At 45.7% G+C, this 23,639-nt stretch overlaps 1 long non-coding RNA gene across 1 annotated transcript in view; it reads left to right on the top strand.

Annotated features, from left to right (window-relative positions):
* Positions 1 to 23,639, top strand: part of LOC309349173 — a 688,744-nt gene that overhangs the window by 573,961 nt on the left and 91,144 nt on the right. The window lies entirely within an intron of this gene.

The raw sequence follows: 23,639 nt of genomic DNA, 5'->3' as shown, positions 1-23,639 counted from the left end.
GCTCCATGTGTGTTTATATGTAAATAAAGTAGATTAGCCAAAATGCTGAGTTGCTGAGGTCTATCACGCAAGTTGCACCAACTCTGCTGATCCCTAAGTGTGCCAATGTCTGTTGGCATCAGTCACTGTGATGTTCGGGCAGAAGAAAGCTTTTGAAGCTCCCGAACGAACGACCAGGAGGGAGAGAACATGCCAGTAGGGCATGTGTCTCTGCCAGGTCCTACTTGAGTGTAGGCTGAGCTCCGACAACCCCAAGCCTAACGATTCCTTTCTTGTGCATGGGTGGTACCGTATGAGCGACACAAGAAACAGCCCTCACTTCCCAAACAATGGAAATAAGAGGAAAGAAGCTGCCTCTGAACATAGAAGGTTTATCGCACTTTCATGACTGATTGCTGTAGATTGATCTATCCAACCATGAATTTGCCCTGTCCCTCTTAAAGGCCATCTGCAAGGCAGTAGCGTAGCAAGCCAGGGGGTGCGCAATGGGGTTCTATAGGGAGGCACGGGGATTTGTACTGTGGCCTGGTGGCTGCCAGGTGTTTCAGGTGCTGCAGGGGGGTGGAGCCACTTCCTACCCCTGAAATCGGCAGCCGACTGCCCCAAAAGAAAGCTCAGCAGCTTTGATTTACTCAACAACTTTGGTTTGCCCCGGGCACCAGCGGGGGTTGCTATACCACTGCAGCAAGGACCACCATTAATGCAATGTTACACCTGTAAGCTGCATCAGGCTCTGCAACAGCTCTATGACAGTGTCTGGGAACAATCCCCATAAGATTGTGTCTCCTGTTAAGCAGCTGCAGTCAAATTCGTGGCCATGGCGAATTTGCAAAATCCGTAGCAGCAAAATCCATTTTTTAAAAATAGATGCACGAGAGAGCTTTCTACACTGAAATGGAAGGGTCACTCTATAGCTAAGAGAAGCATGAAAATGTCACAGGGATGTGGAGTGGGCAGGGGGCAGAAGGAGGTTTGGAGTCAGGTGCAGTTGCCGGGCCAGAGTCGGCATTAAAGGCTTTGAACATTCTTGGTCTTTTGCTTCCAAAGCAGGTAGATGTTCTCCTGGGTTCTTTAAATCACACCATTTTTTGGGACTTCCAAAGCATGTCCCAAAGCCTTAGCCTATGGGAAAGCCCCAGGTGGGCAGCTGACATACCGTGGGCAGCAAATGGGACAGCATTGATTTTGAAATTTATGCAGCTGTTCTAGCAGAAAATCGTTTTAAACAGTGAAGAGCCCCTGGAACACTGTGGCTGGGTGCAGGATTGCTATTACAGTCCAGCGATTTATTTATTTATTTTCAAGTGTGAAAGAAATCTACTGAGTTCCCAGAAGGAGAGAGAGAGAGTATTTTGAACAGGCACTGATGCAAGGAAGGAAATGAAGAAGGTGGAGGGAGGGTGAAGGTTAAATGATGGGATTTGATCCCACAAAGTAGAGGGGGCACCAACATGGATGGCTTTAGGCAAACTCAGAGAAGGAGAAGAGGAAGAGGAAGAAGAGGAGGAGGAGGAGGAGGAGTAGTTTGTGTTTGATATCCCACTTTATCACTACCCTAGGGAGTCTCAAAGCGGCTAACATTCTCCTTTCCCTTCCTCCCCCACAACAAACACTCTGTGAGGTGAGTGGGGCTGAGAGACTTCAGAGAAGTGTGACTAGCCCAAGGACACCCAGCAGCTGCATGTGGAGGAGCAGGGAAGTGAACCCGGTTCACCAGATTACGAGTCTACCGCTCTTAACCACTACACCACACTGGCTCTACATGCTTGACACTATGGCAGGGGGCGGAGAACATAGCCATCAGGGTTCATGGCTGCTGATAGCCCTATCGTCCATGAATTTGTCCAGTCCCCTTTTAAAGCAATCCAAATTGGCGGCCATTGCTGCATCCATTACATAGTTTGACTATGTGCTGTCCACCGCTCTTAACCACTACACCACACTGGCAACTTGCCACAATGGCTATGTTCTGTCAGTTGCTGGGAATCACATGTGGGAAGTGCACTGTTGCACTCTTGTCCTGCTTGGGGGCTTCTCATAGGCATCAGGTTGGCCGTCAGGTTCCTCTTAAGCACTTAATGCAAGGGTATATGCGGGTAAATCAACTGGGCAATGAAAGGCTCACTGGTGTAGCATGGGAGGGCCACAGGGGCGGTTGCCCTGGGTGCAAAATTGTTAGGGCCGCAAAATTTCAAAACCCGGTGCTGCCTCAGTACACTTGTGTGCTTCTGTCACTGGGCTCACCATGCAAACCAGGAAGTGATCTCTCAGACAATGGAACGACTTTTTTTTCCTTATCTATTCGGCTGCAATCTCCTGGGTGACACAGATGCCATTAGGCCGTTGAATGTTCATGCAGACTCCTTCCATTTCCCTCCCCGCAGCCCCAGGCACTGGCAACCCACGTTACGCCACTGACAGGGGTTATTTGTTTCTTGCATTTATACTCCACCTTTTCCTCCAAGGTGGCACACATGGTTCCTCCCTTCTTCCTCAGAGCTGGATTTATGGCAGAGAGGCTAGTGGCGACACACTGGGCACCGAGCTGAGAGGGTGCCGCAACTGTGACATAGTGCACATGCAGAACAGAAGACGAGAGGTGAGGGTGCAGAATTTTGGCCTTGCACAGGGCGCCTCTGACATGTGAAAGACCAAAGTCTGCCCCTGCCCACAACAAACCTGCGAGGTAGGTTAGGCTAAGAGGCCCATCATGCGCTGGCTTGGACTCAACCTCCACTTGGCCTCCCTGTGCTCTGCCCTGCCAGTCCCAATGCACACCAGTCAATGCTCCTGTTCTTTCCCTGCTTCTGTCATCCACCCCCTCACCTTTTGGGAGTCGTGCTTGCTTGCTAAAGCCAGTGTAAGAGGAGAATGAATGTCAGGACTGGGGAGTTCATAGAATCAGAGAATCATAGAGTTGGAAGAGACCACAAGGGCCATCGAGTCCAACCCCCTGCCAAGCAGGAAACACCATCAGAGCACTCCTGACATATGGTTGTCAAGCCTCTGCTTAAAGACCTCCAAAGAAGGAGACTCCACCACACTCCTTGGCAGCAAATTCCACTGTCGAACAGCTCTTACTGTCAGGAAGTTCTTCCTAATGTTTAGGTGGAATCTTCTTTCTTGTAGTTTGGAGCCATTGCTCCGTGTCCGCTTCTCTGGAGCAGCAGAAAACAACCTTTCTCCCTCCTCTATGTGACATCCTTTTATATATTTGAACATGGCTATCATATCACCCCTTAACCTCCTCTTCTCCAGGCTAAACATGCCCAGCTCCCTTAGCCGTTCCTCATAAGGCATCGTTTCCAGGCCTTTGACCATTTTGGTTGCCCTCCTCTGGACACGTTCCAGTTTGTCAGTGTCCTTCTTGAACTGTGGTGCCCAGAACTGGACACAGTACTCCAGGTGAGGTCTGACCAGAGCAGAATACAGTGGCACTATTACTTCCCTTGATCTAGATGCTATACTCCTATTGATGCAGCCCAGAATTGCATTGGCTTTTTTAGCTGCCGCGTCCCACTGTTGGCTCATGTCAAGTTTGTGGTCAACCAAGACTCCTAGATCCTTTTCACATGTACTGCTCTCAAGCCAGGTGTCATCCATCTTGTATTTGTGCCTCTCATTTTTTTGGGGGGGGGGTTTAAAGGGTGGGAGAGGCAGTGGCTATCTTGTCTGACAGAGAGCCTTTTCTGTCTGTGACATGCTGAAGTGTAATTGTGGGGAAAACAGCAAGGGGCAGATAACACTGTACTCTCATTTTGAATGTTCACTTCATTCTACATGTAAGCAAGTAGAGAATATTGGGGCTACTACAGCTCAAAGCTGCAGCAATCTCCTTTCCAGCAAGCTTACATTTCTGGTGTGAGGGTGTCTTTCCAGAGCAGACAAAATCTTGTGTTCCTTCTATTCTAGCTAACATGCCTTATATATATAGCAAATCTTTCTTTCATACACATCATTTAAATCCACGTGTATTTTTCCATCAGCTTTTCCCTCCTAAGCCACAATACCGTCTCCTACAATTTAAGATGAGTGCTGATAACATCTGCCCCCCTCTTCTCCTCCCCCCCCGACTTTGATCCTCTGCTCTGAAAAGTCAATCTTTTCATAAGTTTGATGAATAGGATATTTTTCATCTGTGGACATCAAAGGATTTCATTAGCTTTTATTGATTTAAGCCCCACATCTCCCCTTTGAAGGAAGTAGATTTTGTTACACCTGTTTTTTTCTTTTTTTAAAATAAAAAGATGGGAGGGAAACTCAAGAGTAAATGCACAGTCAATGATTTTAGAGAGAGATCCCCCGTGCTTTGAATACCAAAACCTTGTGGTATATGCTCTCATAGTTTGAAGCTACTTTCACTGGACATCCAGGTGAAATTTTAACATCCAAACCAGGCAAACGTTAACACTTATTTTGACATCATTGCCTCACCGGTAGCCTTAGTTTCCATGTGCTAAGCTGTGTTTATGCACAGCACATAGTCAAACTATGGAATGGATGCAGCAATGGCCACCAACTTGGACTGCTTTAAAAGGGGACTGGACAAATTCATGGACGATAGGGCTATCAGCGGCCATGAACCCTGATGGCTATGTTTTCCACCCCCTGCCATAGTGTCAAGCATGTAGAGCCAGTGTGGTATAGTGGTTAAGAGTGGTAGACTCGTAATCTGATGAACCGGGTTCGCTTCCCTGCTCCTCCAAAGGCAGCTGCTGGGTGACCTTGGGCTAGTCACACTTCTGTGAAGTCTCTCAGCCCCACTCACCTCACAGAGTGTTTGTTGTGGGGGAGGAAGGGGAAGGAGATGGTTAGCCGCTTTGAGACTCCTGAAGGGGAGTGAAAGGCGGGATATCAAATCCAAACTCTTCTTCTTCTTCTGCTCTCCAACTGGAGCACTCGCAGGCCAGTGTTTTCCCAGTTGTTGGTGTTTATACTACATTTTTTAAAGATTTGCCTTGAGAGAGTCTTTAAACCTCTTTTGTTGACCACCAGATTATGCTTTCCATTTTTAAGTTGGAATAGAGTAGTTGCTTTGGAAGACAATAACCAGGCATCCGCACAACAAGACCAGTCCAATGAAGTTGATAAGGAGGAAGGAAGCATTGCATGTGATTTCCTGCCAACCCACCTGCTTTTGGCTGTCATGAACCATCAAGCTGTGCATCCACTTTCATAAGAAGCGTGTTGCTTTCCCTTGAAACGTATATATTTATAGGCCCTGGTCCAGAGATGCTTCTTAAAGGCACCCTAGGGTTTTTTCCCTTTTGAAGGTAAATCGTTTGTACTCTATCTCTCTGGGTGGGAAATCATAGTCCAGCTGCACACCAAGCCGAGTTTGGGGACAGGACGTTTCTGTTGCTGCAACTGCCTCATCGGGTGCACACCTAGGAGTAGCTGAGACATGGGACTGATGGACCTGCCTGTCAGGATGCTGTCAGTGGCTCCCGGCTGGTTGCCCAGGAAAGTATAAAGACAAGGAAAAGTTTTCTGCAGTCCTTTTTTATTTCAATTTCACAGAGAGAGGCTATAGAAATCAGCCTCTTGGATAATAGCGTTGTCCTGAATGAATCTCTCTCCCCACCCCTGTCTCTCCCACTTCCTCCTTTGTCATTCTCGTCTCTTCTATGGGTGCTGCTATGTGCCCTCTGTCTTTGAGCTCTTTGCTCTCCTACTTCTAAGGCTCACCAGGTTCTGGGAGATGGAGGGTCTGGAATGCTTTCTAATGACAATGTGTCAGCCAGCTCTTGCTCTGGCTCTCCCATTATTTCCCAACTTTCCCCCTCATCTGCCTCTGAGTTGCTACCTCCCTCAAACCCCTGTTGTAAATCTATACTGTCTTCCTCTTCCTCCTCCCTGGAAGGGTCAGGATGGGGAGGCGGTTTCTGCCATTCCTCCTCTACCCAGTCCCTGACACTGCCTTTTCCTAACTTGAAAGCCTACTTTTGACAACAGTTAATTCCTCCCACTGGACATTCCTTGCCTGGCAGTGCTGTGACACTGACCTTCTCCCACCCTTCTCTGATCTGCCCACCAACACCCTTTAGATTGTAAGCTCTTTGGGGCACGAACCCGCCATACCATTGGTGCAACTTTACCCATAGTAGTAAGGGCTGTGCTGTTTTGCACATTTCCCACATCTGTTAATTTGAAAGGGGGGAAATTGCAGTGAGTCTCTGTGGCACGAAGTATTCCACAGCATCTTATTTTGCTCCGGTGGATCACTGACGCAGAGAGGGAAGCGGAGATACAAATGAGCTGCTGGAGCGGAAGGGAGTGCCAACCCATGAAGCAACAAAAGAGCAGAACAGGGGGAGGGAATCTGCACAAATTTTAGTATCATTAGTGAAGGTTGGGGGTTTCTGGAGGCAGCGAACTTTGACCGTATTTACTCAAAATCGTTCAGTGTGCACAAATCATTTGCTTTTGCGCAGTAAGCCTTACAATACCCATAGTAGTATTATTTCCCTCATACCGCAGAGAAGGTTGGGCAAATCTTTCTATTTTGGTTTCTCTCAGTTTCCATTTTTTCCCATCTCAAGTTCAGTTCTCCACAGTTCCACATCAGTTTTCTTAAAAGAAAAGAAAAAGGCCTCATGAAAATTCAACAGCATTTTAATGTGAGTTTTTATTAAGATGCCATTTTTTGCGAAGCATTTTCCTCCCATATAATACATTTCTGTGTTATTTTTGCTAATATTTGCATTTTTAGGCACACTTTAGCCTAGCAAATATATTTTGTATGCATTACTGGGCCAGAGAACTTGCATTGCAAAATTCGGAAAAGTGCACATTTTGAAGAATTTTTTCATTTTGGGTATCATACTGGAAAATATAAATTATGTGGTTCACCTTTAAATGTGAACAGAATCAAATCCCTCCTCCATCCCTAACTGCAAGGGATAGTGGCAGCTGAGTTTTTTTTAATCTCAATTGGAGACAGTTGCAAATGGGAGAAAGTAAAGAAGCAATGATCATTAAAAAGAAAAACGGAAGAATCTCCAAGTCAGCTCTTGATTATTTTATGCGCTGCTGTAAATGATGAAACGGCAAGGCAGAAAAGATATTTTAATTTGTGTGATCCATCAAAATATTTGGGACTAGTCTTGTTTAAGGAGCCTGGACTGAATTGTTTCTAAGACTCAGCATTCTGGCAAATATATCTGCTGTGACCTACTAGTCCTTTGAGCATACCCACCATCTTACAGGGTGTGCATGATCAATGTTCATCACAAGTTCCTCCTTGTTTTACTGAAGCTTATGCTGATCTAAGGGAGTATTAATGAGCTAGAACTTCTGGTTTTCCTTCTATGCTCTCTTTGTTCTCAGCCCTGAACTAGAGAGAGGTCTAATCCTCTATTGATTGGAGGTGATGTAAACGACACATTTCAATTTACCTGATCGATCGTGGCAGCTGTGGGGAGGCAGAGGCTTCTGAAATAGGTATTTCTCTACAATCAGCTCGTAAATATATCTTTCATTCATGACATGCGCTTTTAAAATGTAGAGATAAAAATTCATGGCCCCTTGAAGTATCAAGGTATCTTAGTTGGTCACATGCTGAATGTGAGACAGCTGTGTGATCCAGCTCCCCAAAAAAAGCTAATACAGACTTAGGATGCATTTACAGAGGCACATAATGCCCAGAACACAACCACTAATAGCTCCATCCTATTTCACACTGGTCAGATTTCAGGTGGGTAGGGACAGGAGACAAATAAGATTATATTTGCATTTTAATGAGAAACTACCTGATTTGCTAGGACGTGGGTGGCGCTGTAGGTTAAACCACAGAGCCTAGGGCTTGCTGTGCTGATTGGAAGGTCGGCAGTTTGAATCCCCGGGATGGGGTGAGCTCCCGTTGCTTGGTCCCTGCTCCTGCCAACCTAGCAGTTCGAAAGCACGTCAAAGTGCAAGAAGATAAATAGCTCCCACTCCGGCGGGAAGGTAAACGGCGTTTCCGTGGTTCGCCAGAAGTGGCTAAGTCATGCTGGCCACATGACCCGGAAGCTGTACGCTGGCTCCCTCGGCCAATAAAGCGAGATGAGTGCTGCAACCCCAGAGTCATCCGCAACTGGACCTAATGGTCAGGGGTCCCTTTACATTTACCTTTACTTAATTTGCACTTCTCAATCCAATCTGTGATTCAAAACACAGCTATCCTCCAGAATTCACATTTCTCTGATTTTTGAGGTACAGTCCTCCAACCCAAGAATGTGTACAAAAATGCATATATTACTGAAAATAATATACAAAAATGTCAAGACTGAATTACAAAAAAAAGTATATATTGGGAGAAATTTGCACTAAAATACTAACAGTTTCATGAATCTTTTTTTAAACATAAATAAATGACAAATTGCTCTGGAAACATGGAGAACGGATTGGGGGGAAAATGAGAAACTGAAAAGATCAAGGGGGTGGATCAACTCCTCTATGAAGAAAGGTTGCAGCTTTGGAAAGTCATTAATTTAGACAAGAGGCAAGTAAGAGGAAACTTGATAGAAGTTTGTAAAATTCTGCATAGTATGCAGAAAGTGGATAGAGAAAAGTCCCCCCCCCCCCCGTCCTAAAACTCAAACTCAGGGTTGTCTAATGAAGCCAAATGTTGGAAGACTCAGAATAAATAAAAGAAACCACTTTTTCATGCAGTGTGTAGTTTTACAAATCACTTGGGAAGACAGGCAAACTAATGCCAGTGTACTGGAAGAAGCAAAGATCACCAGTGGCAAAGCAAAGATTCTTCAACATCAACTTTGTTGGACTGGTCATGTTGTTGGGATGTCTTCCAAAGCAACTACTCTATTCCAAACTTAAAAATGGAAAGCGTAATGCTGGTGGTCAACAAAAGAGGTTTAAAGACTGTCTCAAGGCAAATCTAAAAAAATGTTGTATAAACACCAACAACTGGGAAACACTTGCCTGCGAGCGATCCAATTGGAGAACAGCCTTTACCAAAGGCGTCATGGGCTTTGAAGACACTCAAAGGCAAGGGAGAAATGTGCTAAGAGGAAGGCACGCTTGGCAAATCCATACCATGATCAACTCCTGCCTGGAAACCAATGTCCCCACTGTGGAAGGAAGTGTGGATCCAGAATTGGCCTCCACAGTCACTTAGGGACTCATTGTTAAAACCGTGTTTATGGAAGACAATCTTACTTGGCTATGAGTGATCACCAAAGAAGAAGACATGCAGGATATATTCTGCACAGGTGTACTGGCGGGCAGCATTTGTTTTCTGAGACGCAGGGCAGTGTCAGGAGCCCAGGCTGCCATCTTGATAACACAGCACGCAAGTTGTAATTAGCTTGAAGATTTATTGGAAAACAATTAGCCTCTGACGCTCTAGCTGAGCGTCCGTGTCTTACGGTTCAGTTGACCTTTCTAAGGAATATTTCCAGCTTCTGCAGAACATCCTGAACCTGTGACCCTTACATTTTTGGTTTTGTTTTCTGTTTCATACCTTTCCCATTCATCTACTCCTGGGGCTCATGGGGTTAAGGGCCTGCTCTTCCGGTGGGGAAATGCTCCCCCTGCCTTCTGATCCTACCTATGCTTCTTGAGAGCGTTGGCTTCTCTCCAGCCCGCCCTCTGCTAACGGTTTATCTACATTCCTTTCAGTGTCAAGAAGGGGGGAGTTGCCAGCCGACTGCTTCCAGCTGTCTGAAAGAAAATGCAAGCCTCTCTGTTGCTGGCTACCTTCTAACTCATGCTGGACCTCTACTTTGGGCAGACGTTCTCATGATAGGCAGGCCTTTTACTCAACGCTGAAGTCATAGCTCTCTCTCTTGTTATGCAGCCTATATTTCAACACCACCCCAACTCTCTTCCTCGCATGCCTTCTTTTCAAAGCTTCACGCCCAAGCTTCTCCAGGTGTATTGAATTGTTGGTACACTCAGCGCAGCAGAAGGGGGAGATGCTCTAAAGCTTATCAATCAGCAGCGAAAAGAATTTCTGATCTGTCTCGTAGATCAGTAAACCCGGATAGATAATGGAAAACTAGACCCTTGCTAGAAATCATTATCAGAGTCTGGGTCAAGCAGAAAGGCAGCGGGGTGACTATTCAGGTAGAAAACAGATGGTTGCTAGCTCTTGGTGGAACGGGCAGCTCTTTTACTCAGGAGCTCCTTGAACATTATTTATGGGAATGTGGAATGTTAATATATCCATACATCTAACACATTGTACATTATACATCTGGGCCATCTTAACTTTCTCCTGGAGTTGGGAGTAGGGGTGGGGTGGGACTTGAGCTTCAATGGTTCTGCTCCTACCTCCAGGGACATTTCCAGAAAGTAGCCATGAAAAGTTAGCGTTCAGCCCTATGGGAGTTGTCCGGTGTTGTCCTGCAGGTTTGCATATTGTCCCCCACGCTATGAAGCCTCAGGAGTTTTGGAGTGATGCCTCATCAATATGCAGATGACATCCAACTCCATCTCTCTGTCCCAGCTAAATCCAGAGAGGCAGCGGATGTGTTAGCTGGTGTTTGGAGGTGGTGATAGGTTAGATGTCAACCAATAAACTGAAGATGAATCTTGGTATGATGTGTCCCAGGTTCTCATGTCTGGAAGTGAGTAAACAGACAGTTCTGGATGGGTTGCACCTCCACTCAAGTAAGAGCAGGTCCGCAGCTTGGGGGAGCTCCTGGATTCAACACTGGTGTCACTGGTGGCTCAGGGGACTTTGGTGGCAAGGAGTGTCATTTTCAAGCTCTGGGTGGTTTGGCAGCCACAACCCCCTTTTGGACAGAAATGACTCGTCCACTCTACTCTGTGTTCTGGTAACTTTCAGGTTGGATTACTGCAATGTGCCCTGCTTGGGGCTTCCCTTGAAGAGGGAACCACTTGGTTCACAATGCATTGGCCAGATTACTGGCTCAGGTTCCGTTTAGATCTAAGGAAGTCAGACTATCCTCCACCAGGGCCAGGGCCTTTTCAGTGATGGCTCCGACCTGGTGGAATGCTCTGTCCCATGAGACTACCGCCCTTCAGGAGTTAACCTCCTTCTGTCGGGCCTGTAAGACAGAGCTATTCCGCCTGGCCTTTAATTTGAATTCAGCCTGATCTTTTATTTGCCTTCCCTCCCCCTCCCCTTTTATGAAGATCACCCGCTCTGAGACCCAACAGCTAATTCTCCCCTGGCCTCCTCACTGGCCGAAGCAGGACCAATTCAGCCAGCTAGCCCTGGGGATTATCTAATGCTTATTTCCCCTAAATTGATTTTTGAATTTTATTGTTATTCATGTTCTTATACAGTGGTACCTCAGGTTACATACGCTTCAGGTTACAGACTCCGCTAACCCAGAAATAGTGCTTCAGGTTAAGAACTTTGCGGCGCGGTGGCAGCGGGAGGCCCCATTAGCTAAAGTGGTGCTTCAGGTTAAGAACAGTTTCAGGTTAAGAACGGACCTCCGGAACGAATTAAGTACTTAAGCCAAGGTACCACTGTACTGTATTTTCTGCTTCTTTTAAATTTGTTGTTAGCCACCCTGAGCCTGGTTTTTGATCCGGGAAGGGCGGGGTATAAATAAAAATATATTATTTATTATTAGATCTCATGTATCTCCTGTATTAAAAGCAGCTGCATTGGCTGCTGGTTTGTTCCTAGCTAAACTCAAGGTGTTCACACGCGTGTTTAAAACCCTAAATGACTCAGACCTCAAGCTACAAAAAGGGAGATTGCAACTAAATATCAGGAAGAATGTTCTGACAGTAAGAGCTGTTGAACAATGGAACGGTCTCCCCCTGGAGGTGGCGGACTCTCCTTCCTTGGAGGTTTTTAAGCAGAGGTTGGATGGCCATCTGTCACGAATGCTTTAGCTGAGATTCCTGCATTGCAAAGGGTTGAACCAGATGACCCTCAGGGTCCCTTCCAACTCTACAATTCTATGATTCTGCCTGAAAGACCACCTCAGGAGATAAGATTGGCAGATGGAGGTGACCCAGGGAAAGAGGGCCTTCTCTGCCGCAGCCCCTCCTTCCCCACAGAGTTGCATCTGGCATCTTCATTCTACAGCAGTGTTTCTCAACCTGTGGGTCCCCAGATGTTGTTGGACTACAACTCCCATCATTCCTAGCATGACCAGTGGTCAGGGACAATGGGAGTTGTAGTCCAACAAAATCAGGGGACCCACAGGTTGAGAACCACTGTTCTACAGCTCTTGACAATGCTGTAGATACGACTCTTTGCCCTAGTGTTAGACCCCTGAGATGCATTTTAGGACCCACCGTATTTCTGCAACGAAATTGTTTTCAGGTGTTTCGAACACTGTGTTTGCAACCCACCCTGGGACCTTAGCTTGAAGGACAGGTAATTAATAATTATCATTATCATAATTCTCTTCACAACTGAAGTAAAAATGGCTGCTGTCCTGGGTTTTACTTCTCTGTTGGTGTTTTCCTAAAATACTTCCCCTCACATGAATCTGCCCACCAGCAGAATACTATGGTTTCTATGATCACACACATATTTCACAGGTGCTTTCTAGAAGAGCCTTCGTAGGCAGCTTTCCCTCTGAGGTGTCAACCTTATGAGCACCTGACGCTGCTAATTAGTGAGAAAATTAAGAACACTCTAAAATCAGCTGCATTTCTATTTGGGGTAGCAGGTTGTGGGGAGAGGTTAAATTTGCCCATAATTATTTTTAATTTTAATTTCATATTGAAAAGCACGCTGTATGAGGATGATCGTATGTGCAATTAACATTTAATGGCTTTTCAATATCTATCTTACTCAGACCATATTCAGGCTTTTCCTGAATACTGGCATGTTTAATTTTTATGTTTCGTGTCCCGGAATTTGAGATCTTATTAAAAATAAAAAGGCAACAACATTAAATTGATGCCTCGAGTTAATGAAACCATGTATTGCTGTCTTTGTTATTCAATCTGTGCTCAAAGAAGCGTGCAAGCATTTCCTATCTGTGGGGGAAAAGCCACAGTGACATTTTTTTTCTAAAAAAAATATTATTTTACAGCTGTTCTTTTAATAATTCATGGCGGGTTGAAGTGACAAGGGAGAGAGAGCACTGGTGTGTGCCTGTGTGTCAGCGGATGGCCAACCACGATTTATTCTGCCTGAGTGACAGCGGTGGCTCTGACACCCAGCCTGTATCTTTGACTATCTGCCCACAAGACATTTTGCTGTCCTTTCTTTGTCATTCAGTGGATGAGATTGCAATGACAAGTGTGACACCACCTGTCATCCTTTCCACCTTCCGATAACAAATGGGCACTGTGCCCCCCCTTCCTCTCTCTCCACCGCCCACCCCCAAGACAATGCTCTTTGCGTTAATGAGATTCCATTATCACATTCTGTGCCCCCCTTCCTCCTCTTGCAGCCTACCTGAAATAACCGTTTTGGAAAGGGACCGCTTCTGAAAAACTCTCTCTGCCAATGCACCGTAAAATCTGCAGCACAATGATGTCCCTGTGGGATAGTCCTCTGTGTGTGGGATTCTGCAGTTTTTGCATTTCCAGATGAAACACCCAATGCCAGAGTTGCTGGTGTGATGTAGGATCGGCTTAAGCTTATGAAGTTGGCTGCTGTGGACCTGGTAGTGGCATCATAGCTTTTCATCTCTCTGCACTCTTCCCAGAAGCCATTTCTCCTCTGGTCACTACTATGGACACACGACTTGACGGCCTGTCTCCAGGCACGGCGATAGTCTGTAAGGGATTCTGTCAGGGGTGCAGGCGGTTGCTCACGAGTAAACAGCCAGGACTCCGACCTGCCTTTTACAGGTTTTATTAAGTTCAAACTATGTACAGTGCAGAGGGATGCAGGTGGCACTGTGGGTTAAACCACAGAGCCTAGGACTTGCCGATCAGGAGGTCGGCAGTTCGAATCCCTGCGACAGGGTGAGCTCCCATTGCTCGGTCCCTGCTCCGGCCAACCTAGCAGTTTGAAAGCATGTCAAAGTGCAAGTAGATAAATAGGTACCGCTCTGGCGGGAAGGTAAACGGCATTTCTGTGCGTGTTCTGATTCGCCAGAAGCGGCTTAGTCATGCTGACCACATGACCCGGAAGCTGTCTGCGGACAAACGCTGGCTCCCTCAGCCAATAAAGCGAGATGAGCGCCGCAACCCCAGAGTCGGTCACGACTGGATCTAATGGTCAGGGGTCCTTTACTATGTACAGTGCAGAAACTCAAAGTTCATGTCCGTCTCAGTCACTTGCAGATTCCGGGAGTGGCTGCTTCCTGTCCCCCCCCCCAGCATAAGAACTTAGACACCCCAAATCTCTGCCTCCTTTCTTTACGTCTGACCCCTTGCGAAAACTAGGCGACAGAAACATGTCTGTTTCCTGATCAGCTGGGCTGGGCATGGTGCTAGGGCTCACAGTGACCTCTGTGAGCCTTTGCCTCACTTCCCCCCTCCTTTCTCCCTCCGTTTCACCAGAGGCATCACTCTCTCCACTCCCTGACGAAGTGTTACCGCTCAGCGACGTTGGAGGCTCCCTGTACACTTCTGCCCCCCTCCCCACTTTCGATGGCAGTACCCTGACAGATTCCCACATGGCGGGTTGATGTTGCCAGCCTTCACGTCACGTTTGAAAACATCATTGTAACGTAGAGTTGGTCTGCCAACTGGCCTGGTGCCAGAAGCCAGCTCCCTGTAGAGCATGCCCTGGGGGGATGCTGCCATCTTCCATTCTGTGGAGGAGACCAAGCCAGCGTAGAGGTCGCCAAGACACATGCTGGGAATGTGGGCTTGTGTCAGAGGAACCAACCCCAGCGGCAGGTTGCCAGGAACAGATAAGACAAGGAAAAGTCCTTACCATCTGCTTTTATTCAATATTTACAGAGGGAGGCTTGGGAATGCAGCCTTTTGGAATAAGGGTGTTGTTCTGAGTAAATCTCCACCCCCACCCCCCGTTTCTCTTTCACTTCGTCATTCGTCAACAGGTGTTATGTACTGAGTTGAATAGGATTCAGAATGCAGCAGTCTGATTGGTCCTAGAACAATAGGATCCAGAATGCAGCAGTCTGATTGGTCCGCAGGAGCCACCCAATCCAACTCCAGGTGGAAGTGAATCCGCAACCTACAGGTGAATCCCGGAACTAACCAATCACATGGGGCCCATTGTGTAAATAATGTATATAAAGCAGACATTTCAGGGGAACTTCCATTCCTCACTACTATGAGCTGAATAAAGAGCATGAAATCCACACTCGACTCCGAGTATATTTCAACAACACACCCACACACCCGGCTGCCACTTAGGGCCATCTGTTTCTGAGCCCTTTGCTCTCCTACTTTTAAGGCTCACCAGGTTCTGGGAGATGGTGGGTCTGGAATGCTTTCTAGTGACACTGTGTCCATCAGCTGTCGCTTCCCTGGTGCTTTTTCTTCCTCCTCTCCCATTATTTCCCAGCTTTTCCCCTCATCTGCCTCTGAGTTGTGACCTCCCTCAAATCCCTGTTGTAATTCTGAACTGTTTTCTTCTTCCCTGGAAGGGTCAGGCTGGGGAGGTGGTCTCCAGCATTCCTCCTCTGCCCAGTCCCTGACAGCTTGGGACAGAACATTTCTGTTTGGAATTCTGTCCTGCCATTTGAGTTCCACCATAAACAGCATTAACAGATTTCTAAGGAAATCAGCCCTCAGCCCTGAGCGCTCACTGGAAGGACAGATCCTGAAGATGAGGCTCCAATACTTTGGCCACCTCATGAGAAGAGAAGGCTCCCTGGAAGAGACCCTGGTGTTGGGAAAGATGGAGGGCACAAGGAGAAGGGGACGACAGAGGATGAGATGGTTGGACAGTGTTCTCAAAGCTACTAACATGAGTTTGACCAAACTGCAGGAGGCAGTGGAAGACAGGAGTGCCTGGCCTGCTCTGGTCCATGGGGTCACAAAGAGTCGACTAAACGACAACAACAACATAAACAGCAACCTCCACTGATGCTGAACTGGACAAGCGTATCGGCAATGCAGCTGCAGCAATGGCTCGCCTCCCCAAAAGGGTTTGGGGGCATGTGATGCTAACGTCCAATGCCAAAATGAAAGTCTAGCAGGCTTGAGTGTTGAGCACGCTGCTTTATGGAAGTGAGCCATGGACCATTTACAACTGTCAGGAGTGATGCCTCAACAGCTTCCACATGCACTGTGTCAGGAAGATTTGGGGTATCGACACTGTATTAAAATACATCAACAGTAATTTGAAACAATTTATCCCCCTCTCTCCCTTCAGTTATGCTATAAAGTGTCATATAATGATGGTTCTCTAGGTGTTGATAAAAAGAAATGGCGCACACTGATATTTTGAAGCATGCAGCCTCTAATTCTCACATGAGGATTTCAAAATCATTTGCTTCCTCACAGAAGCCTTGGCTTATTAAGTTCAGAGCCACGGAGATTTCGCTGCTCCTTCTTCCCCCTCCTCCAGGTGGACGGAGGCAGGTGACAAAAGTTCACATTCTGTTATGAACAGTCGATTAAAGCCGCTGAGGTTGCTGTTGGCTAGCAAAGAAGATTGTTGCTCTGTGCACTGGGGGCTTGCCAGTAGAAAGGTCACCCGGCCTCCGGAGTGGCGAGATGAACCTCGCAGAAGTTGCCGTTTCTGCGGAGGCACAGCCTAATTACTTCTGCAAGCTTGCAAAAGGATTAAACAGACTTTATTGGGTTGACTCCAGCGTGAGCCAGCCATTGCCATTGTTTCACAATAATTAACATGCAGATTAGAGAAAATAAAGTTAGATTTTTTTTTTTAACTTGCATGTCTTATTTTAGCACTCGTCTGCTAGTAAGTGTTTTCACTCAGCCCTATTTTTTCTGTAGAGAACGAGAAAGTCTTTGTACATTTCCAAGCCTTTTATTAAAATGCTCTATCCAGATGCTATATCTATTGGGTTCAAGAAGAGCACAGCCTCACAGGAGCTTAGATATAAATTGATCTGCGGACTTTAGAGCCTGGTTGCTAGATAAGATGGCTCTTAAAAAAGAAAGAAGCAGCACTCCTTATTTTATTGCATTACATTTAAGCTAAATAATGCAGTCCTTTTTATGTGGGATGCAATTTAGAATAACAGAGTATGCAAATTAACAAATGTTAAGGAAAGAAACCGGAATAATTTCCAAGATGCAAGGCTCTTTTTTTTTTTTTTTAAGGACTTAACAGATTCATGGAAGAATTTGAAGGACATTATGGAAGGACATCAGGACACAGGCTTTGTAAGCCAAATTCCCAGGATAATTATTAAAAACATAGGAAGTTGCCTTAGGTTCAGTTGGACCATTGATTCATCAAGCTCCGTGCTGTCTATACATTGATTGATAGCAGCTCCCCAGTGTTTCAAGCAGAGGAACTACTAGAAGAACTACTACCTGGGATTGAACCAGCGACCTTCTGCATGCAAAGGAGATGCTCTTATCACTGAGCTAAATTTTTCCTCTTTATTGGATGATTCCAGGGTCTTCTAGCGTTAGGAGAGCGCACATTCTTCTTCATTTCTCCACACCACTTTATATGAGCTGGACCATAAAGAAGGCTGATAGCCAAAGAATTGATGCTTTTGAATTATAGTGCTGGAGGAGACTCTTGAGAGTCCCATGGACTGCAAGAAAATCAAACCTATCCATTCTTAAGGAAATCAGCCCTGGGTGCTCACTGGAAGGACAGATCGTGAAGCTGAGGCTCCAGTACTTTGGCCACCTCATGAGAAGAGAAGACTCCCTGGAAAAGACCCTGATGCTGGGAAAGATGGAGGGCACAAGGAGAAGGGGACGACAGAGGATGAGATGTTTGGACAGTGTTCTCGAAGCTACTAACATGAGTTTGACCAAACTGCGGGAGGCAGTGGAAGACAGGAGTGCCTGGCGTGCTCTGGTCCATGGGGTCATGAAGAGTCGGATACGACTAAACAACTAAACAACAAGCATTCAGAGTCTCTGCTCATCACAAAACACCAGCCTAACAAGAGCCCTTCTGGATTAGACTAAATGCCCCTCTAGAACCTTCATCCTCCTTCCAACAGTAGCCAGCTATCCAACCATGATGTCTTCAGGAAGCCCATAACCCGCCTATGAAGACAAAAGGCCCTTCTCATTGTTGCACCCCATGAACCGATGGTGTTCAGTGGCACAGGGAGGGTCCACCTTTGCTAACAACCGTCGACAACCTTCTCCTCTTCCGTGAATGTGTCTAATGAAGAAGATTTATTGCTCAGATAAGTCCTGGCGTCCAGCCCGCTTCGGCTGCGCAGCTACCGGCCAGGCCTCCGCACTTCAAAGGGCCACATTCCGATGCTCTGAGCAAACGCAGAGTTAAGCAGCGATAAGAGAAAGCTGCAAACTTCAGTGCTTTCTTCAGTGTGCTTAAATAAAATCCACTCAGGATATTAGCAGCTAGAAGCAGTTTTTATTTACAGCAGACTATCCATTGTCGAACAGCATCGTGAGAACACGTCCACTCTCCTCAAAAGCGAAAGTAGAAAGAAAGAACAAAGGCTGGAGACTCTCGGATATGACGCAGAATCTCCCCCCTCCCAAATAGTAGGCAGGGCATACACTCTGAGCTGTTTAACCCTGTAAGCTCAGGTTCTCCTCACATCTAATACTCTTTTGAAGTCATTCAAGTTGATGGCCAGCATGACACCTTGTAGGAGCAGCTTATGTAAGTCACCGAACACCATGAAAATAAGCGCTTCCTTTTTTGTGTCCAGAATCTCCCACCACTCAATTTCACGGATCTGGGATCTGCTGCCAGGATCTGCTGGTAGGAGAGGAAGAATAACTTCTCTTTACCCACTTCCCTGAAACCAGTGTTCCCCAACCTTGGGCCTCCAGCTGTTTTTGGACTACAACTCCCATCATCCTTGACCACTGGTCTTGCTAGCGAGGGATGATGGGAGTTGTAGTCCAAAAACAGCTGGAGGCCCAAGGTTGGGGAACACTGCCTTAAACCACACATTTCATACACCTATAACATATTCTCTCCCTTGCCTCTTTTTGTAAACTCCCCAAAACTATGACTTTTCTTCACAAGGGAGTTGGCTCAGCTTATTATTTGGTTGACCTTTTCTATCTTGATGATAAAGGTGCCATCTACATTTGCAAGATCAGGCTGCTTTTCTTCTAAATAAAAACACATTTCCTCGATCAATACATGCTCATCCATTCCAGCCTTAGAGAAGAATTTATGGCACCGCAGAAAAAGAAGATCCAAAATGCAACATTTGGGAAATAACTCAACCCTCCAACCCATATTTTGAGCAAATGAGGATATAAAAGTAACAGTTATGAGGAATATGAAACCAGAATTTGTGAGTTATCCTGAAATGTTTGTTTGCTTGGCACCCAGAAGACTTGAGAAAATCAGTGTAAATTACCATCAAGCGAAATGCTGTTTTGTAGCTGACAAAGCTATGTACTTTTCTGAAGCGAACCCCTTCCAAACGAGCCACCAGACTGTGTTGTTATCAGAACAGGAAGTTACTACACATATTCAAAGATCACCTTTCCATTGAACAATGAGTGGTACATTTTATTTATGAAATTGAAATTTAACTAACACTTATTTCAATATCTCAGTAACAAAACTCTATTGAGAATATACACACGTTTAACTTTAATTGGTTAATTAATCCATTTAAAAGGCAAATAATAACAATTCAGTGTTATTTAATTGGCTGATTTAAATTATGCTGAGGCACAGGTCTCTCTTTTGGAGAAGGTACAGTGGTACCTCGGATTAAGTACTTAATTCATTCCGGAGGTCCGTTCTTAACCTGAAACTGTTCTTAACCTGAAGCACCGCTTTAGCTAATGGGGCCTCCTGCTGCTGCCACGCCACCGGAGCACGATTTCTGTTCTCATCCTGAAGCAAAGTTCTTAACCTGAGGTGCTATTTCTGGGTTAGCGAAGTCTGTAACCTGAAGCATATGTAAGCCGAGGTACCACTGTACTTGGGTGGCAATCCTTTCTGAAACTCTGTCACTGTGGGTGATATTTGGCCAGAAGGACCAGTGGTCTGACTCATTGTGCGACAGCTCCCCCAAATCCTGTACATTGCTTTGCCTTCTTGGAGAAGCCAGAGACTGAAACTGGACCCTTTTGCACCCACAGCATATACTGTACCACAGCCTATCTAGGACTAGGCGAATGAAAATGTTTAGGTGCAAATGCCCACCCTAAACCACAGAATATGCTTCCCTTTGCAGGTAGCCCTTGCTTCTATGCTTACCCAGCAGCCGGTTCAATTCTGCTCTTTTGGCTCCTTCTTCAGTAAAAACTAAAGGAAAAAATAATCCCCGCCCCTCTCTATCTCTGCCCTTTCATTCTCTCGTGTAGTTTATGCTTTTTTAGTTTCCCTTCCAGTATCCATTTCTCTCTTAAGCCCACATGCCGACGACACAGTGGGCATTCTTCAGAAAAGGTTGTGAGGGCAAGTACCTGACCAACAAAGACTCTTGTCCCTACAGATGCTGTTGGGACTTCAGTTTCCATCAGCTTCAGCCAGCATGCAAAGAGGACAGGGATGATGGGAGCAGTAGTTCAACAACAGAGGGCCAGACTATAAATTAAGCCAGAGTTCAAAACCCCACTGAGTCATGAACAGGCCAGTGGCTCATCTAGTCTAGCATCCTGTTCTCAGAGTGGCCAACCAGATGCCTGCGGGAAACCAGGAAGCAGAACATGAGTACAAAAACACTCTCCCCTCCCAGGGTTTCCATCAACTGGTATTCAGAAGCATTGCTGCGTCCAACTGTGGTGGTAGAGCATAGCTGTCATGGCTGGTTGTTGTTGTTTAGTCGTGTCCGACTCTGTGACCCCATGGACCAGAGTACGCCAGGCACTTCTGTCTTCCACTGCCTCCCGCAGTTTAGTCAAACTCATGCTGGTAGCCTCAAGAACACTATCCAACCATCTTGTCCTCTGCCATCCCCTTCTCCTTGTGCCCTCCATCTTTCCCAACATCAGGGTCTTTTCCAGGGAGTCTTCTTTTCTCATGAGGTGGCCAAAGTATTGGAGCCTCAGCTTCAGGATCTGTCCTTCCAGTGAGCACTCAGGGCTGATTTCCTTCAGAATGGATAGGTTTGATCTTCTTGCAGTCCATGGGACTCTCAAGAGTCTCCTCCAGCACCATAATTCAAAAGCATCAATTCTTTGGCAATCAGTCTTCTTTATGGTCCAGCTCTCACTTCCATACATGACTACTGGGGAAAACCATAGCTTTTACTATATGGACCTTTGTTGGCAAGGTGATGTCTCTACTTTTTAAGATGCTGTCTAGGTTTGTCATTGCTTTTCTCCTAAGAAGCCAGCGTCTTTTAATTTCGTGGCTGCTGTCACCATCTGCCTATGGTAGCCATAGCCTTTTCTTCCATGAATTTGTCTAATCCTCTTTTAAAGCCATCCCAAGTTGGTGGCCATCACTGCCTCCTGTAAGGAGAAAGTTCCATAGTTTGACTTTGCACTGCGTGAAGGACTTTCTTTTACCCACCCTAAATCTTCCAACATTCAGCTTCCTTGGATGTCCATGAGTTCTGGTGTTGAGAGAGAAACGTTTCTCTATTCCCTTTCTCCACCACATGCATGATTTCATAAACTGCTACCATGTCTCTGTGGCGTTTGCCTCCTAGGATGGGTCATAAGGAAAGGGTTAAAATAGGTGTGATGTGATTGGCCAGTGAGAATGCAAGGGGGGAATAAAAGTTAAGAGTGGGAGATTTTGAAAGTCAGTTGTTAGTTGGGTTGAAGTTGAGTTGAGGTTTGGGAGTTGAAGAAGGAAGAGGGAGGTTTAAGTGTGGGTTGGTAGAGTTGTATTGTGAGAGAGCGAGAGGAATTGTGAGGTGGAGTCAGATAAATACTTGGGAATAATCAGTTTGGAGTTGCTAGGAACTAAGAATAAGAAACTGACAAGAGAAAAAATAACTGAAACCATAAGCTTGTCCCTGCATTTAAAAATAAACTTGATTATTTGTTTTATGTTAACAACTGACTGGACTCTGTGTGTCCCCGTGAGATACGGGGTGGTGGCAGCGGAAAAAGCAATCGCAGTGGAGGCACAGGGTCAATAGACCGTCAAACGTCCAGGGGCCCTGTGTGTGATCGCCAGTCTCCTCCTCTTACTCGCCTTTTCTCTTAACTGAAAAGTCCCAAATGCTGCAACCACTCTTCATAAGGGAGTTGCTCCATCCCCTTCAACATTTTGGTGACTGTTTTCTGAGCCTTTTCCAACTCCACAACATCCTTTTGGAGGCAACCAGAATGGTACACAGTACTCTAAATGCGGTCACACTGTAGATTTGGTAGGGGCATTATGACATTGGCCGTTGTACTTTACTTTCCTAATGATTTCTAGGGTGGAAGTTGTCTTTTCTACAGCTGCCACACATCTTCATCGAGTTAACTACTCTGACTCAAAGGTCTCACTCCTGGTCCATCACCACCAAGCCAGACCCCAAGAGGGTGTACCTGAAATTAATATTTTTGACCTCAACATGCATCACCTTACACTCTTTTGCAATGAATTGCACTTGCCATTATATTGCCCATTTGTGAAGCCTATGGGTGATCAGTCAGTTGAGCATGACTCTCAAGGTTGTGGGTTTGAGCCCCACGTTGGACAAAAAGGTTCCTGCATTGCAGGGGGTTGAACAAGATAACCCTTGTGGTTCCTTCCAACTCTACAATTCTATGATCCTGGGCCTGTAAATCCCTCTTAATCTACTCAAGAGGGTGTAGAGTCTTATATGTGGGATTGCGCTGAGATTATGAAGAACCCTTTGTTGGTTGTGCCCAAAACAGTCTAACACAGATAGACCTCTCTGGCATCAAATTATGGCAGATGTACTAAACACACAAATAAGGTAGGATGGAAGTTATTAGTAGAACAGAATGAAGACTAGAAGAAATCTTTGCCAAAAACATACACGGGTGGAAAAAACCCCAAGCCAAATGTTATTACTGCATTCAGAGCAGTCATAAAGGTAACATTTGCATAGACTTACTGTTTGGCTTTCCGTCTGTAAAATGCATCACATTTAGCCAGGAAAAAACAACAATAATTTCCATCCTCAATCGGCAGGAAGCAGAACTACTGTTATCAGGATCCAAACAAGCCAAGCCTTAAATTGCGGTAGGTGTGCATGACAGTGATATATTAGAATTTTTCTTTTAAATTACACCTGTCACGGACAGTGGAAGTGCAGAGTCAATTTGAAAATAATTTACTTGAAAATTTGTAAGCGATGCATGGCAAATTAGTTTTCGCATCCCACCCCTGCAGCCAGATATTAACACAGGCAATTGCTTAATTGATTCAGAAAGGTTTCTCTACTAATAGTGTGAATCTTGCTACCGTTTAACAACACTGCTCCAAATGCAGTTTTAATGGCAAATGGGCTGTAGACAGAGTAGCTGAAGATTTGAAGAAAAAAAGAGAGAAACACATTTTGCAGCTGTTACTCTTCCTTTTCCAGATTACGGCAAAGAGTAATCTCTGCAAACGAACAATGAAGTTTAATTGGAAACCACAATACAAATTCATTTGCTGCATTAGCCCTGGTTTTCTTTGCGTTGCGTCTAGATGATAATGAACAATCCCCTTTTACCTCCAATTAATGAATGGGCAAGTATTTTACCTTACTTGCAAATATTGTCTTCAGTTCAACCTGGCTTCCATCAGCTAATTGGCATTT

Source organism: Podarcis erhardii (genome assembly GCF_964252035.2).
Source record: "Podarcis erhardii genome assembly, chromosome: 8".
In the NCBI taxonomy this organism is placed as follows: Eukaryota; Metazoa; Chordata; class Lepidosauria; order Squamata; family Lacertidae; genus Podarcis; species Podarcis erhardii.
Note: the sequence above shows the minus strand (reverse complement) of the source record. Positions and strands in the feature narration are given on the sequence as shown.